Here is a 15,268-nt window from a genome sequence, read left to right as displayed (position 1 = left end):
AGAGTCAAGATGGGAACCAGGCCAAAGGCAGAATCACTCTTATAATGAGATTCATTACAGAAAGTAACACAAGTAATTTGTTATTAATCACAGTTTAGAGAACTAACTTTTGAGTAATTTACTTTAAAAATTCAAAGTAAGTAATGTACTTTATTAGAACATTTAAGAGGTCATGTTTTAATGTAAGGCTGACTCATATGCTTTCTTGAGAGGAAGGCAACTGAATGGAATTATAGCTTTGGAAATGCACATAACCAGCATTCTATCTTAGTTATGTCACAACCATTAGGGATGTAAGATTTATGTGAATTTATCTGACATGTATATACCATAAAAGGAGTGAAAAATTTTGTTTTGTGCAAATACTTAGATACTGATTAAAGCACAATTGATATGGGATCTTCAACTTATTTTATGATTAATTTCATGGTGAAAAATACCATATTGTGTATGAGCCTTTGTGTGTATATGTATGTATTGAATGCAGATAAATATATATGCATTCCCTGGAAGTATAAACTGAATCACAACTTGTGACTAAAAATACAATGTCACTGACCTAGCCAATTTTGCTAAGTGGTTAGATTGGTCCATGGATTGAAGGGTCAAGGGTTCAATTCCCAGCCAAGGGCATGTACCTCAGTTACCAGTTCAAACCTCAGCCCTGGTTTGGGTGCATGCATGTTGCAACCAATGGATATGTCTCTCTCATGTCGATGTCTTTCTCTCTCCCCTCCTCCTTCCCTTCCACTCTGTCTGAAATCAATGGAAAAATAATATAACCTTGGGTGAGAATTGAAAAAAAAGTCATTTTGATAATGCATAACTAGATACTTGTACTTCCAAGAAGGATTTAGAAATTGAAACAGAGCAAGTGACTTATTTTCATGTATTTTTAAATTGACTTTTTTTGGTGACATCGGTTCACAAAATCATACAGGTTTCAAGTGTAAAACACAACACATCATCTGCATACTGCACTGTGTATCCATCTCCCAAAACAAAGTTTCTTTCTGTCCCCATTTATCTCCCCTTTGCCCACTTCCACCTACTCCCACCCCTCTTTCCCTCTGACTACCACCACAGAGTGGTCTGTGTCTATGAATTTACTAATGGAACAAACATTACTTGAGATGTATACTGTGTGCAAGGGATTGCCCTGGAATTTGTGAGCTACCAAAAGAGTAATATGCAGTTCCTGTGCTCAAGCAGAATGAGTTGTAATAAAATGTTAAAGGTGTTTTATAAAAATATTGGTGGGGTCCCTCAGCCTGGCTTATGCCCTCTCGCAATCCGGGACCCCTTTGGGGGATGTAGTAGTGCATGAAGCGGCAGGCGGTCAAGGAAGAGCCCGAGCCCGGGAAGGGCGCTGCACTACTCCCGCTCATCCCAGCCCTTCTGTGCCTGCCACCGCAGCTTGGTAGCACTGCTGTGGAGGTGGGAGAGGCTCGAGCAGCCACAGCTGTGCTTGCCACCCATGAGCCTAGTGTCTGGCTCCTGTCCGTCAGCTGAACGGCACTCCCACTGTGGGAGTGCACTGACCACCACGGGGCAGCTCCTGCATTGAGCGTCTGCCCCCTGGTGGTCAGTGCATATCATAGTGACCAGTTGATCGGCCATTAGGACCTTCGGTCCCTTAGGCTTTTATATAGATAGATAGATAGATAGATAGATAGATAGATAGATAGATAGATAGATAGATATTCAGCATACAGTAGGTCTCAAAGTAGGGAGTATTCATGTCAGCCTGGATTGTTGGGTAGTACTTTGGTAAAGAAAAAAAATGATTTTTTTTTCATCAAAACATTGATGGCTTTTGTAGTTTGGTTCATTCCATATTTAGAATGTGTTAGTAACAATCAATCTACTATTGATATTCCTCCTTGCCATGCCCTAACTTATATGCATTTGGCTGGGCAAAGTCAGCAGAACCAGTTTTTAATGGAACCATTGTTTGTACATAGAATACCCTTATAGTTTGAGCATAGAAAGTATAACCACATTTATGATATTTTTACCTAATGGAGTGATTTCTAACATAAAAATATTCATTTACAAAGGGGAATAATTTGCAAAAATGTAAAAGACTCCTAATTTAAGTGTACCAGGGGGTGGATCCAACTTTCATCTTTAAGAGAATATTGCTGCAATAATTATCTTACTATTTAAGAATAAAAATAACTAATATAGGAATCTCCTAATCTTATAGCACTCAGAGTTCAGAGGTGAAAAGATAATCCTAAGTAAATTATATATTTTTAATTATAAAGTTTATATGCAGATATGCACTGAGTGGCCAGATTATTATGCGTTCTTCAGATTATTATGATCTCTGTACACATAATAATCTGGCCACTCAGTGTATATCCTATATAATAAAAGGCTAATATGCAAATTGTCCCCTTGACCAGGAGTTCGACCAGCAGGCAGGCTGGCCAACCGCCAATGTCCCCGTCCCCTGGCCAGGCTGGATGGACCCCACCCATGCACAAATTCATGCACCAGGCCTCTAATATATATATATATATATATATATATATATATATATATATATATATATACACACACACACACACACACACACACACTGAGTGGCCAGATTATTATTAATAATCTGGCCACTCAGTGTATATTTAAATAACAATGTTATAATACATAAATCTATACAGTTGTTTAATAAGTAAATACATTTATTTTCTATTTTGTTCAAATGGTAACGTGTGGCAAAAGAAATGTTAATTTAATAACTAAGGCAATCTATAAAGTACAAAGAACCTCTGTAACAACTATACTATTCTCCAAATAATATTAAAATTATTTCAATTCTTAGAAAAAGCTTTGCATATTATTGTATAACTTAACATCTAATAGAATAAAGTTGAGTTAAACTTGCTCAATAATTTATTCTATTTTTAAATGAATAGAGAGTTGACCCTTGAACAATGTGAGGTTAGGGACACCAACAGCTGTGCAATTGAAAATCTAAGTATAATTTTCTCACAAAACATGTCTGTCCTTCAATATATATGGAGATCGGTTCTAGGAACTCCCATGTATACCAAAATCCACAGATATTCAAGTTCCCTATATATAATAGCATAGATCAATGCATACAATTGGCCTTGTGCATTCATAATCATTCAACCTCTGATTAAAAAGAGTACAAATATTTATTAAAAACAAAAATCTATGTATAAGTGGACCTATTCAGTTTATACCCATATTGTTTAAGGGTGAATTGCATAGTAATTCCTATTGATTCCTATATATGTCCATATATTAACAAAATGATATTTACCCACATATCAGACTAATCGTTTTCAACTTACCAAGCACATATGCATACATAGATGACCATCTTTTATCCTTTAGTCGTGATTGACATTGGATATACTTCTAGTAATGGACAAAGATATTTACCTTCCTTCTTTAGGAGAATAAAATAGAGAGCAATATTTGAGGCTCTCAAACAAATTGGATTGTAGTTACATAATTTTCAAAATCTAACTGAAGATGAACAAAAACAGATTGTGATTTTAAATCTCACACACACACTCAAATTAACAAAATCCTTTCTCCTCCCCTCTTCCTCCCTCTTTCACTGTTCTGCTTTTTCCCCCTCTCTCAATCTCTTTCTGTGAGGTGCTGCATGAGAAATTTGTGCTCTATCACTCTATCCCTACTATCCTTGAGGTATTTCCTATAAAAATGACAAAGACATTACCATTACAATGCACCAAACAAGCTTATTAATCGAATAAAATTTTTGGTATTTTAGATGATAAGTTTTAAAAGTCAGATTTTTTGTTTGGGCTACAAAAATTTCATAACCAGTGTCCAAGTGATGGATCCTTTATTTAACAAGGTTTTTTGGGTCACCTACTCTATGCAGATGCAATGACATGCATTGGGAATACAGCAGGGAATAGAAAATACCCTGAAGAGGTCATAATATAATTGGAAGCCAACATTTGTTAGCTTATAGAATTGGATTACAGTATTCAATGTTTTCAAAAAGCTAAAGATAATTTCCCATAACATTTAATCTCTCTGATTGCATGGCCTCACTTTTTCTACTTTTACTCCTCCCCCTTCCTTTGCTCCAGCCTCTCTGTCCTCCTTGCTATCTCTACCTTTGACCTGGTATAGCTGTTCCCTCTGCCTAGAATGGTCTTCCTTCAGATATTCTTCAACATAATCCCTCAGATCCCCAAAATTTTGCTCAAAAGGGGCTACCCTGTCTTGTATTTTCTCAGCTCAAATATTTTTGACCACTTCAATTAATTTTCTTTCTCCATGGTAATTGGCATCTGCATATATGTTATTTTGTTTACTTATGTATTTTTTAAATATATGTTTATTGATTTCAGAGAGGAAGGGAAAGAGAGACCGAAACATCAGTGATAAGAGAGAATCATTGATCGGCTGCCTCCTGCACACTCCACACTGGGGATCAAGCCCGCAACCTGGACTTGTGTCCTGACCAGGAATCAAATCATACGTCCTGGTTCATAGGTCAATGCTCAATCACTGAGCCACACTGGCTGGGCTCTTATGTATTTTTTAATCTATTTGTGCCCTGCTACAAGGGCAGGAATGTGGTTGTATTCTTCCCAGGTGTTTTTCAAGAGCCTAGAAGAGTGCCTGATACATATGTAATGAATAAATTTAAAACTATCTCTGAGCAAAATGGTTTTTCTCTGAAGTTTTACTTTCAGCGAAATGACACACTGAATCAACCTACAGATTCTCTAACTACTAACTATTGGAATTACTGGAAAAGATATAATAAAAAATGATGCATGGCAGAAGAGTTCGTGAGATAAAAGAAGAAACATTTTTTTTATAAGAGAGAGAAAGGGAGAGAAAAACATCAACTTGTTGTTCCACTTATTTATGCATTCATTGATTGATTCTTGTATGTACCCTGACTGATCATCAAACCCACAACCTTAGTGTATCAGGAGGATGTGCTAACCAACTGAGCTACCCAGTGAGGGCAAGAACAAGAATCGTTCAATTGTAGTTTCTCTCTCCTTGAGCTGAAACTAACCATAAGTAATAGAGCAAGGGTAATAAATCAACATAGGTGTTCTTAGAGCTGAATATCATCCATTCATTTATCCTATAGTGTTTTCAGTCTGTTGATAAGCAATAGAAACTATTAGTGAGTAGTGAGATATTCACCCAGTCTTGTCTTTTTCTTCTCTATGGCGCTCAATGTGGAATTTCACAAATATAACTGAAGTTATTATGCAAATCATAAAACTCAATTTATTAATTAGCTCATTTATTCAACAACCATTCACTAGGGCTTCCATAGGTCAAGTATTACATTAAGAGTTAGCTATGCAAAGATTTTTACAAAACAACAGTCTGTAATTCCATGGAATTTGCCTTTAGAAGGGAAGACAGACCTTAAGTAAATCACTACACAATTGAAATGAAAATTATAAATTGTCACAATGACTATGTCAGTTTACCACTGACAAAGCCAGGCATTTACTATGCTCTAGGAACCATGCTGGGTTATATACAAATGCTGATTCAGTTTAATTATCATATCATATTAGATTAATAGATATTTTCCCCATTATTTGCACAATTTGGGGCTTACAAAGGCTCTGTAGCTTGCTGAGAACACGGTGGTAGTCATCAGAGCAGGGATTGAGGCCATACTTTGAGTCCAAAGGCTCATCTTAAGTACAATGTTACAGTAAAAAGTATAAGAATTTTTCAGTTTTCAGAGACATTCTATAGGTATAGCCTTATATTTGGAGAGTCATGATTAAACTCAAAACCATTTGAACTCTATAAAAAATTTCACAGATGTTCACTATTAATTTAGTGTATGCTGAATGTTAGCAGGAATGCAACAACATGCTATGCAGCCTGGGTCTAGTAAGCAGAGTTCTAAGATTTTGTCTTTCTACTTTAATCAGGTCAGTTGCACCAGAAGCCTGCTCTAAGACAGTAGCACAATTCTAAAAAAAAAAATCTGAAATTCTGGGGGAAAAAATAAATCCTGAAAAACATTCTGTTTTCTATATATATTCTTATGAGCCATACAACATTAAACATTGATAATAAAATGAATTTTACTCCAAACTTTCTACTTCTTAGTTATGCCCAGTGATAATAGCAACTAGAGTGCCACCTTTGAAAATGTATATTTGGAACAATATTACATAAACAAATAGAAATCAAAGATCTTCAAAAAGTTTACTAAAGATGAATGTTCTATATGCATGTATAGTTAATAGCTAGAATTGATTAACGTATTTCTGATTGAATTTTTTCTATATTACATATAATAAAGCTTTTTAAAAATAACTGAGCCCTAGCTGGTTTGGCTCAGTGGATAGAGCGTTGGCCTGTGGGATCGAAGGATCCCAGGTTCCATTCAGGTCTAGGGCACATGCCGGGATTATGGGCTTGATCCCCAGTGGGGGGGCATGTAGGAGGCAGCCAGTCAATGATTCCCTCTCATTATTGATGTTTCTATCTCTCTCTTCCCTCTCCCTTCCTCTCTAAAATCAATAAAAATATATTTTAAAAATAAAGAAATAACTGAGAACTTAACAACCATTAGATAAGTTAAAATTTTCTGTTTATTATAATGACACAATAAACTGCATTTTGACCCTTCAAATATATAATATTTTTAGAGTAATACCCATTATTCTGAAATCTATGCATATTTACATAGTGGAGTATACAGAATAGGATCCTGGACTTTGTAGTTAGAGAAAGCTGAACTCAATTCATTGATCCACCACTTATTACCAATGTGATATTTAGCAAATATTATAGACTAAATTGATTTCCCAACATTCAGAATTTGAGGACTAAACTCCAGTACCATGATTGCACTTGAAGATAAGTTTTTTGAAGAGGTAATTGAAGTTACATGAAGACATAAGGGTGGGGTCCTAATGTAGTATGACTGTTTTCCTATAAGAAGAGGAAGACACACTAAGAATGCACATGCACAGTGGGAAGGTCATAGGCGGACATAGCAAAAAGGCAGACATCTGCAAGCCAAGGAGAGAGGCTTCAGAAGCAAACAACCTACTCCCACCTTGCTCTTATACACCCGACTTCCAATACTAGAGAAATAAACTTCTGTTGCTTAAGCCACCCAGCCTGTGGTATTTTATTATGACAGCTCTAGCAAGTAACTTTATACATCAGCTTTCTCATCTATAAAGTGAAAATAATAGTTCCCACTTTCAGAGTTTTATTGGAAAGAAAAATATTATATGTAAATTTTCTGCCACATTGTAAGTCAGTTATTGAAAACAAACAATGCCTTTGAAATGTGCATCTGAATATATATCAGTACATGTAGGTACTTCCAATGCCATATTCTATACAAAAGATAGAACAAATAAATGTCAACTCAAGTTAAGACTTATTTGACTCTCTTCTTTACACTCTATTTTATGTGAATCAAGTCATAACATGACAAGTTATTAACATAATAGAGAAGGGCCTTAAACTACTCACAGAAGCTCTCTGTGAAATTTACCATTTTATTGACTTGTCACAGCAAACAACATGTATGCCATTTCAAGTTGTAGCTCTGGATATGTATATCTGGTGTGGCAAGTAAGGAACCAATTAAGTATGAAATTACCTTATATATCTAAAGCTGTGTTAGCTCACCTTTAGGCATTTTGGGAGTCCACCTAATGAGATATGACTTTTGCTCCACAGGACAATCACAAAGCTCATTAATATTTATTAAATCATGAGTAGTATTGAGTGGATTCAGCAAAATCTTTACTATATTTTAATGAGCAGCTGAATTATCGAATGGAGTAAAACCCTGTCATGGAAACTTCTTATTAATGCAAAAGAATGTACAAGCTAATAAAGATAGTAAATATTTTAATTTTATCTACAATATAGACACATCCATGACAAAGAGAAAAAGCATTTCTAGACTCCAGGAGAAGGTGGGGGACTGCTAGATGGGGGTTCCCTGACCGGGGAGCCCTCACTGCTGCTGGGTTACCTCCCAGAGCCACCGGCTCGGACACGGAGACTGCGCCATCTTGAAGGGGAAAGTGGATGTTATCTGAAGCCTAAAAATCTATAACTGCGGTACCCACTGAACAGCTGAGAACCTCAGAGCACCGGTCCCCAATTGGTGCAAACACGTGGATTCAGGGGAGCTCTACACTCCACCATGGAAAGGTCAGATTTTGCCTGGGATAAGGTGAGGTCTCTGGTCCCAGCAGGAGAGAGAAATGCGCACTGTGGGAGCTGGAGGACCGGGGGAAGTCTGCACCTAGAAAAATCCGTGGCTGTTGGGGCTGGCGTGATCCGTGAATGTGGAAGGGAGTACTCAGAGCTGCTAACAGAGGGGATCTCTCAAAAGCAACCCATTTTGATCTGATGCAGAAGGACAACCTAAAAATTTGGGGAGTGTGCCGGCTGCTTGGACACAAGAGAAAAAAGGGGATTGCGCAGGCTTGCGCGCAGACCTGGAGTTCGCACACTTGCGCTTTCTCCTCTTTGAATCCTTGCTTCTGACTACTGAGCCCAATACATAGGATCACCCAGCTGGGGACACCCTAGAAGACTGAAGGGGAAAGTTGTTTTTCTGGAACCTGGGGATCAGAGTGGGGAGTGACCGTCAGAGAACCAGCTCTGGGGCAGCCCACTCCCACAAACCGGTAGTGAGTGCCACAGGGAAAGCAGGATCTAAGCACTGGAGGTCAACCCAGAAACACTGCCACTCAGGGGCTAAATCACAAATTGACTCTTGTGTAATCACAAATAAAGGAATACAAGAAAGTAAGACACACCGCCTGCTTAAAAATCAGGACTGGCTTACAACACTGAAGAGCAGTGGAATGCAGGGAACTGCAATACTGTCCTGACTGGGAAACAGGAGTGCCAAACAGAACAATAGAGGAAGTGAATGACCTTCACTACTGCACATTTTATTTTTATTTTTTTAATTCTTTTTCATCTTATACTTAAGAAACTAATTCTTTTTCTTTTTTCCTCACTTGATTTTACCTTCTTAATTATTACATTTTTATTTTCAATCAGTATTATTACTACTACTATTTTACCTTATTTTTTAAAAAAAGTGTCATTTTATTTTCTCTTTATTTGACTTTGAGATTAGTGTTCCACATTCTATTTTCATCTTTCCTTTAACATCATTCTACTCTATCTCAACTCTACCTTTATGCCATCACTCTCTTCCTAACTTTTGCCCTTTTGTTGTCCTGTTTCTCTTACCCTTTTCCTGCTTTAGATTTTCCCTATTCTTTCTTTTTACCCCCTGTTAAAATTTCACCCTACTTATATAACTAATTTCCAATCCCCTACTTCGAGTTCATACACACCTCTCTCTTCTCTGTCCTTTTGTTGTTGTTTGCTTGAATGTTGATTATATCGATTTTTTATGCTTGTTTGTGAGATTGTTTTGCTTATTCTTTTTGTTTTGTTTTTTTTTTGTTTGCTTTGTTTTTGTTTGTTTTTTGCATCTCTTTTTCCTCACCTCGCTTGATATTAATTGTTGTTTGTAGTTTGTATTCATCTCCAGGTACTTGTTACTGGCATTTGCTGGGATTAGTGGCTGTTACATTGGAGTTTTCTCCCCATATATATAGGTTGTTCCCTTTTCCTTTCTTATCCTCTTTCTTCTCTCTCTTACTTTTTTTTTCCTTTTCCCAATTTCATTTTTTTCTCTTCTTCTTCCTCTCCTATCCCCTAATTTGCCTTTCTCTGGTGGTCACCTTTATTTGGGGTTATTAATATCATGAATACATTTCTGTTTAGTGCCTTGTGTGTTGTACCTGGTTGTGCTGTATTTTGTGCCTTTAAATAAACACAGGAGAGAGAGAACTACATAACCAGAGACCCGGAGAAGAGAGACCATGGGGAGAAAAAGAAACAGCCCGCATATGAAAGAAAAGCAAGCATCACCAGAAAAGGAAGTAAACAAAATGAAGGCAAGCAACCTGCCAGAGAAAGAATTCAGAGAAATGGTCATAAGGTGTGTGGAAAGAATGGAAGACAAATTCGACAATATGAGTAAGAACCAAGAGGAAATGAAGAAGAACCAAGAAGAAATGAAAAATGACTTCGCTGCTGTAAAGAACTCAATAGAAAGCATCAAGAGTAGGCTAGAAGAAGCAGAGGACAGCATCAGTGAGCTAGAAGACAAGGAAGGAAAAAATACCCAAGTAGAGCAGCTTCTAAAAAAAAATTAAAAAGCAGGAGGAGAGCCTAAGGGAACTTTGGGACAACACAAAACAAAACAACATCCACATAATAGGGGTTCCAGAATTAGAGGAAACTGAGCAAGGAATAGAAAAACCTGTTTGAAGAAATAATGACAGAAAACTTCCCTGATATAGGGAAGAAAAAACCCACACAAATCCAACAAGCTCACAGAGTCCCAAGCAAAATGAATCCCAAAAGACCGATGTCAAGGCACATTATAATTAAATTGGCAAACACCAATGACAAAGTAAGAATCTTAAAAGCAGCCAGAGAGAGACAGAAAGTTACCTACAAAGGAACCACCATCAGGCTAGCTACTGATTTCTCAACAGAAACTCATCAGGCCAGAAGGGAATGGAATGAAATATATAAAGTCATGCAAAGGAAGTGTCTGAATCCAAGAATATTGTAACCAGCAAGGCTATCAATCAGAATTGAAGGTGAAATCAGGAGCTGCACAGACAAAAAAAGGACTAAGGGAATTTATTACCACCAAACCAGCAATGCAAGAAATGCTAGAGGGTCTGCTGTAAAAAAAAAAAAAAAAAAAAAAAAAAAAAAAAAATGGAAGCAAAGAAGGAACACAAGGGTAAAGAATAAAAATGGCGACAAGCAAATACCTGTCAATAATATCTTTAAATATAAATGGATTAAATGCCCCAATCAAAAGACAAGGGTAACGGATAGGATAAGAAAACATGACCCATATATGAGCTGTCTACAAGAAAGCCACCTCAGAAAAAAAGACACAAACAGACTGAGGGTGAAGGGATGGAAAAAGGTTTTTCAGGTGAATGGAAATGAAAAAAAAGCTGGAATAGCAATACTTATATCTGACAAATTAGATCTCAAAGTGAAGGACATAACAAGAGATAAGGAAGGCTACTTCATAATACTAAAAGGAACAATCCAACAAGAAGAAATAAGTCTGGTAAACATATACGCACCCAAAACAGGAGCACCCAAATACATAAAAAAACTCCTGGAGGATATCAAAGGAGAGATCGACAGCAATACAATCATAGAAGGAGACTTTAATACCCCACTATCACCATTGGACAAATCCTCTAAACAAAAAATTAGCAAAGAAACATCAATCCTAAATGACTCACTAGCCCAGATGGAATTAATTGACATCTTCAGAACATTTCACCCCAAAGCCACAGAATATACATTCTTTCAAGTGCGCATGGGTCATTTTCAAAGATAGACCATATGTTGGGACATAGGCAAAGTCTCTTCAAATTCAAGAAGATAGAAATCATATCAAGCAACTTCTCAGATCAGAGTGGCATAAAACTGGAAATCAACTACAATAAAAACAATCCAAAAAAATCAAACATATGGAGACTAACAGCATGCTTTTAAATAATGACTGGGTTACCAGAGAGATCAAGGAAGAAATAAAAAACATCATGGCAACAAATGACAATGAAAACACAACAATCCAAAATCTATGGGACACAGCGAAAGCGGTCTTGAGAGGGAAGTTCATAGCTCTACAGGTCTACTGCAAAAAACAAGAAACAATGCTAATAAATTACCTAACCCTACAACTCAAAGAGTTAGAAAGAGAGCAACAAGAAAAGCCCAGTGTAACCAGAAGGAAGGAAATAATAAAGATCAGAGCGAAAATAAATGACATTGAGACCAAAAAAACATTACAAAAGATCAACAAAACCAAGAGCTGGTTCTTTGAAAGGATAAACAAGATTGATGAACCTCTAGCAAGCTCACCAAGAAGCAAAGAGAGAGAACCCAAATAAACAAAATCAGAAATAAAAGAGGAGAAATAACAACAGACCCCACTGAAATAAAAGGATTGTTAAAAATTACTATGAACAACTCTATTCCATCAAACTGGACAACTTGTAGGAAATGGACATATTCCTAGAAAAATATAACCTTCCAAAACTCACTCAAGAAGATTCTAAACATCTCAATAGGCCAATAACTATGGAAGAAATTGAAGCAGTCATCAAAAAGCTTCCAGCAAACAAAACTCCGGGGCCAGACAGCTTCACAGGGGAGTTTTATCAGACATTCAAAGAAGAACTAAAACGTATCCTCCTCAGATTATTCCAAAAAATTAAAGAGGAAGGAACACTTCCAAGCTCCTTCTATGAAGCCAGCATCACCCTAATACCAAAACCAGATAAAGACAACATAGTGAAAGAGAATTACAGGCCAATATCCCTCATGAACATAGATGCCAAAATCCTCAACAAAATTCTAGCAAATCGGGTCCAGCACTACATCAGAAAGATCATACACCATGACCAAGTAGGATTTATCCCAGGAATGCAAGGATGGTACAATATCCACAAATCAATAAATGTGATACATCACATAAACAAATTGAGAGATAAAAATCGCATAGTCATATCAATTGATGCAGAAAAAACATTTGACAAAATCCAAAACCTTTCTTGATAAAAACTCTCAACAGGGTGGGAAGAGAAGGATCATACCCCAACATAATACAAGCTATATATGATAAACCCACAGCTAACATCATACTCAATGGGCAAAAACTAAAACCATTTCCCCTAAGAACAGGAACAAGACAGGGATGCCCACTCTCACCACTCTTGTTTGACATAGTACTGGAAGTATTAGCCATTGCAATTAGACAAGAAGAAGAAATAAAAGGCATCCAAATTGGAAAAGAAGTAAAGCTGTCCTTATTTGCAGATGTCATGGTATTGTACACAAAAAACCCGAAAGACTCCATAAAAAACTAATAGACTGAATAAATGAATTCCACAATGTAGCAGGATACAAAATTAACACCAAGAAATCTATGGCATTTCTATACACCAATAATGAACTTACAGAAAGAGAGACTAAAAAAGCAATCCCATTTACCATCGCACCAAAAAAATTAAGATACCTAGGAATAAACTTAACTAAGGAGGTAAAAGACCTATACGTGGAAAACTACAGGATACTGAAAAAAGCGATAGAGGAATACATAAACAGATGGAAGAACATACCATGTTCATGGATTGGTAGAATCAACATCATCAAAATGTCCATACTACCCAAAGCAATCTATACATTCAATGCACTCCCCATTAAAATATCAATGGCATATTTCATTTCACAGACCTAGAAAGAACTCTCCAAAAATTCATCTGGAATAAAAAAAAAGACCCGGAATAGCCACAGCAATCCTAAGAAAGAAGAACAAAGTATGTGGGATCTCAATACCAGATTTCAAGCTGTATTACAAAGCCACTGTTCTCAAAACTGCCTGGTACTGGCACAAGAACAGACATATAGACCAATGGAATAGAATAAAGAACCCAGAAATCGACCCAAATCTCTCAATTAATATTTGTCAAAGGAGGCATGAACATACAATGGAGTCAAGACAGTCTCTTCAATAAATGGTGTTGGAAATATTGGACAGATATATGCAAAAAAATGAAACTAAACCACCAACTTACACCATACACAAAAATAAACTAAAAATGGATAAAGGACTTAAACATACGACTAGAAATGATAGAAATACTAGAAATCCACAGGCAGAAAAATCTCTGATATATGCCGAAGCAATTTCTTCACTGATACTGCTCCTAGGGCAATGGAAACTAAAGAGAAAATAAACAAATGGGACTACATCAAAATAAAAAGCTTTTGCACAGTAAAGGAGACCATCAATAAAACAACATGAAAGCCCACTGCATGGGAGGACATATTTGCCAATGATATCAACGATAAGGGTTTAATCTCCAACATTTACAGGGAACTCATGCAGCTTAACAAAAAGAAGACTAACAACCCAATCAAAAAATTGGCAACTGATCTAAATAGACACTTTTCGAAAGAAGACAGAAGAAAGGCCAAGAGACATATGAAAACCTGCTCAAAGTCACTAATCATCAGAGAGATGAAAATCAAAACAACAATGCCGTTCCATCTCACACCTGTCAGAATGGCTATTATCAACAAATCAACAAATGACAAGTGCTGGCAAGGATGCAGAAAAAAAGGAACCCTCGTGCACTGCTGGTGGGAATGCAGACTGGTGCAGCCACTGTGGAGAACAGTATGTAGTTTCCTCAAAAAACTAAAAATGGAACTCCCATTTGACCCAGTGATCCCACTTCTAGGAATATATCCCAAGAAACTAGAAACACCAATCAGAAAGGATATATGCACCCCTATGTTCATAGCAGCACAATTCAGCATATCTAAGATTTGGAAACAGCCTACGTGCCCATCTGCCAATGAGTGGATTAAAAAACTGTGGTACATCTACACAATGGAATACTACGCTGCGGTAAAAAAGGAGTTCTTACCATTTGTAACAACATGGATGGAGATGGAGAGCATATGCTAAGTGAAATAAGCCAGGCAGAGAAAGATAAATATCACATGATCTCACTCATTTGTGGAATATAATAAACAACATAAACTGATGAACAAAAATAGATCCAGAGACAGAGAAACATCAATCAAAACGTCAAACCTCAGAGAAGGTAGTGGAGGGTGAGGGTAAGGGGGTTAGGGGGAAAGGTCAACCAAAGGACTTATATGCATGCATGTAAGCCTAATCAATGGACACAGACAACAGGGGGGTGGGGGTATGAATGGGAGGTAAGGGGTAATGGGGGAATAAGGACACATATGTAATACCTTAATCAATAAAGAAATTTGTTTAAAAATTAAAAAAATAAATTATAGAAAAAAATTTCTAGAAATTCACCTGTTAACATTTGAAGATAAATCCATCTAGGGTGATATGCTAAAGATCTGAAATACCATGGAGTATTGTACAATCACAAGGTTACTAATCAACAATGAACCTTTAAATTGATTTTGACACTCTGAATTTAAGGCAGTTGAAAACTTTCTATCTTGTACCTCGTTAAAATGGCTAGGTAAATGATGAATACTTATTGACTAAGGAAATAAATGGCATTAATTTTTAAATTCATAAATACACTTATTATATGTCCCATTTTATTTATTTTCCACAAATATTTGAATGCCTACAGTGTGTCAG

This window comes from Plecotus auritus (assembly GCF_963455305.1).
Source record: "Plecotus auritus genome assembly, chromosome: 2".
Taxonomy (NCBI): domain Eukaryota; kingdom Metazoa; phylum Chordata; class Mammalia; order Chiroptera; family Vespertilionidae; genus Plecotus; species Plecotus auritus.
This window is presented reverse-complemented; position numbering follows the sequence as displayed.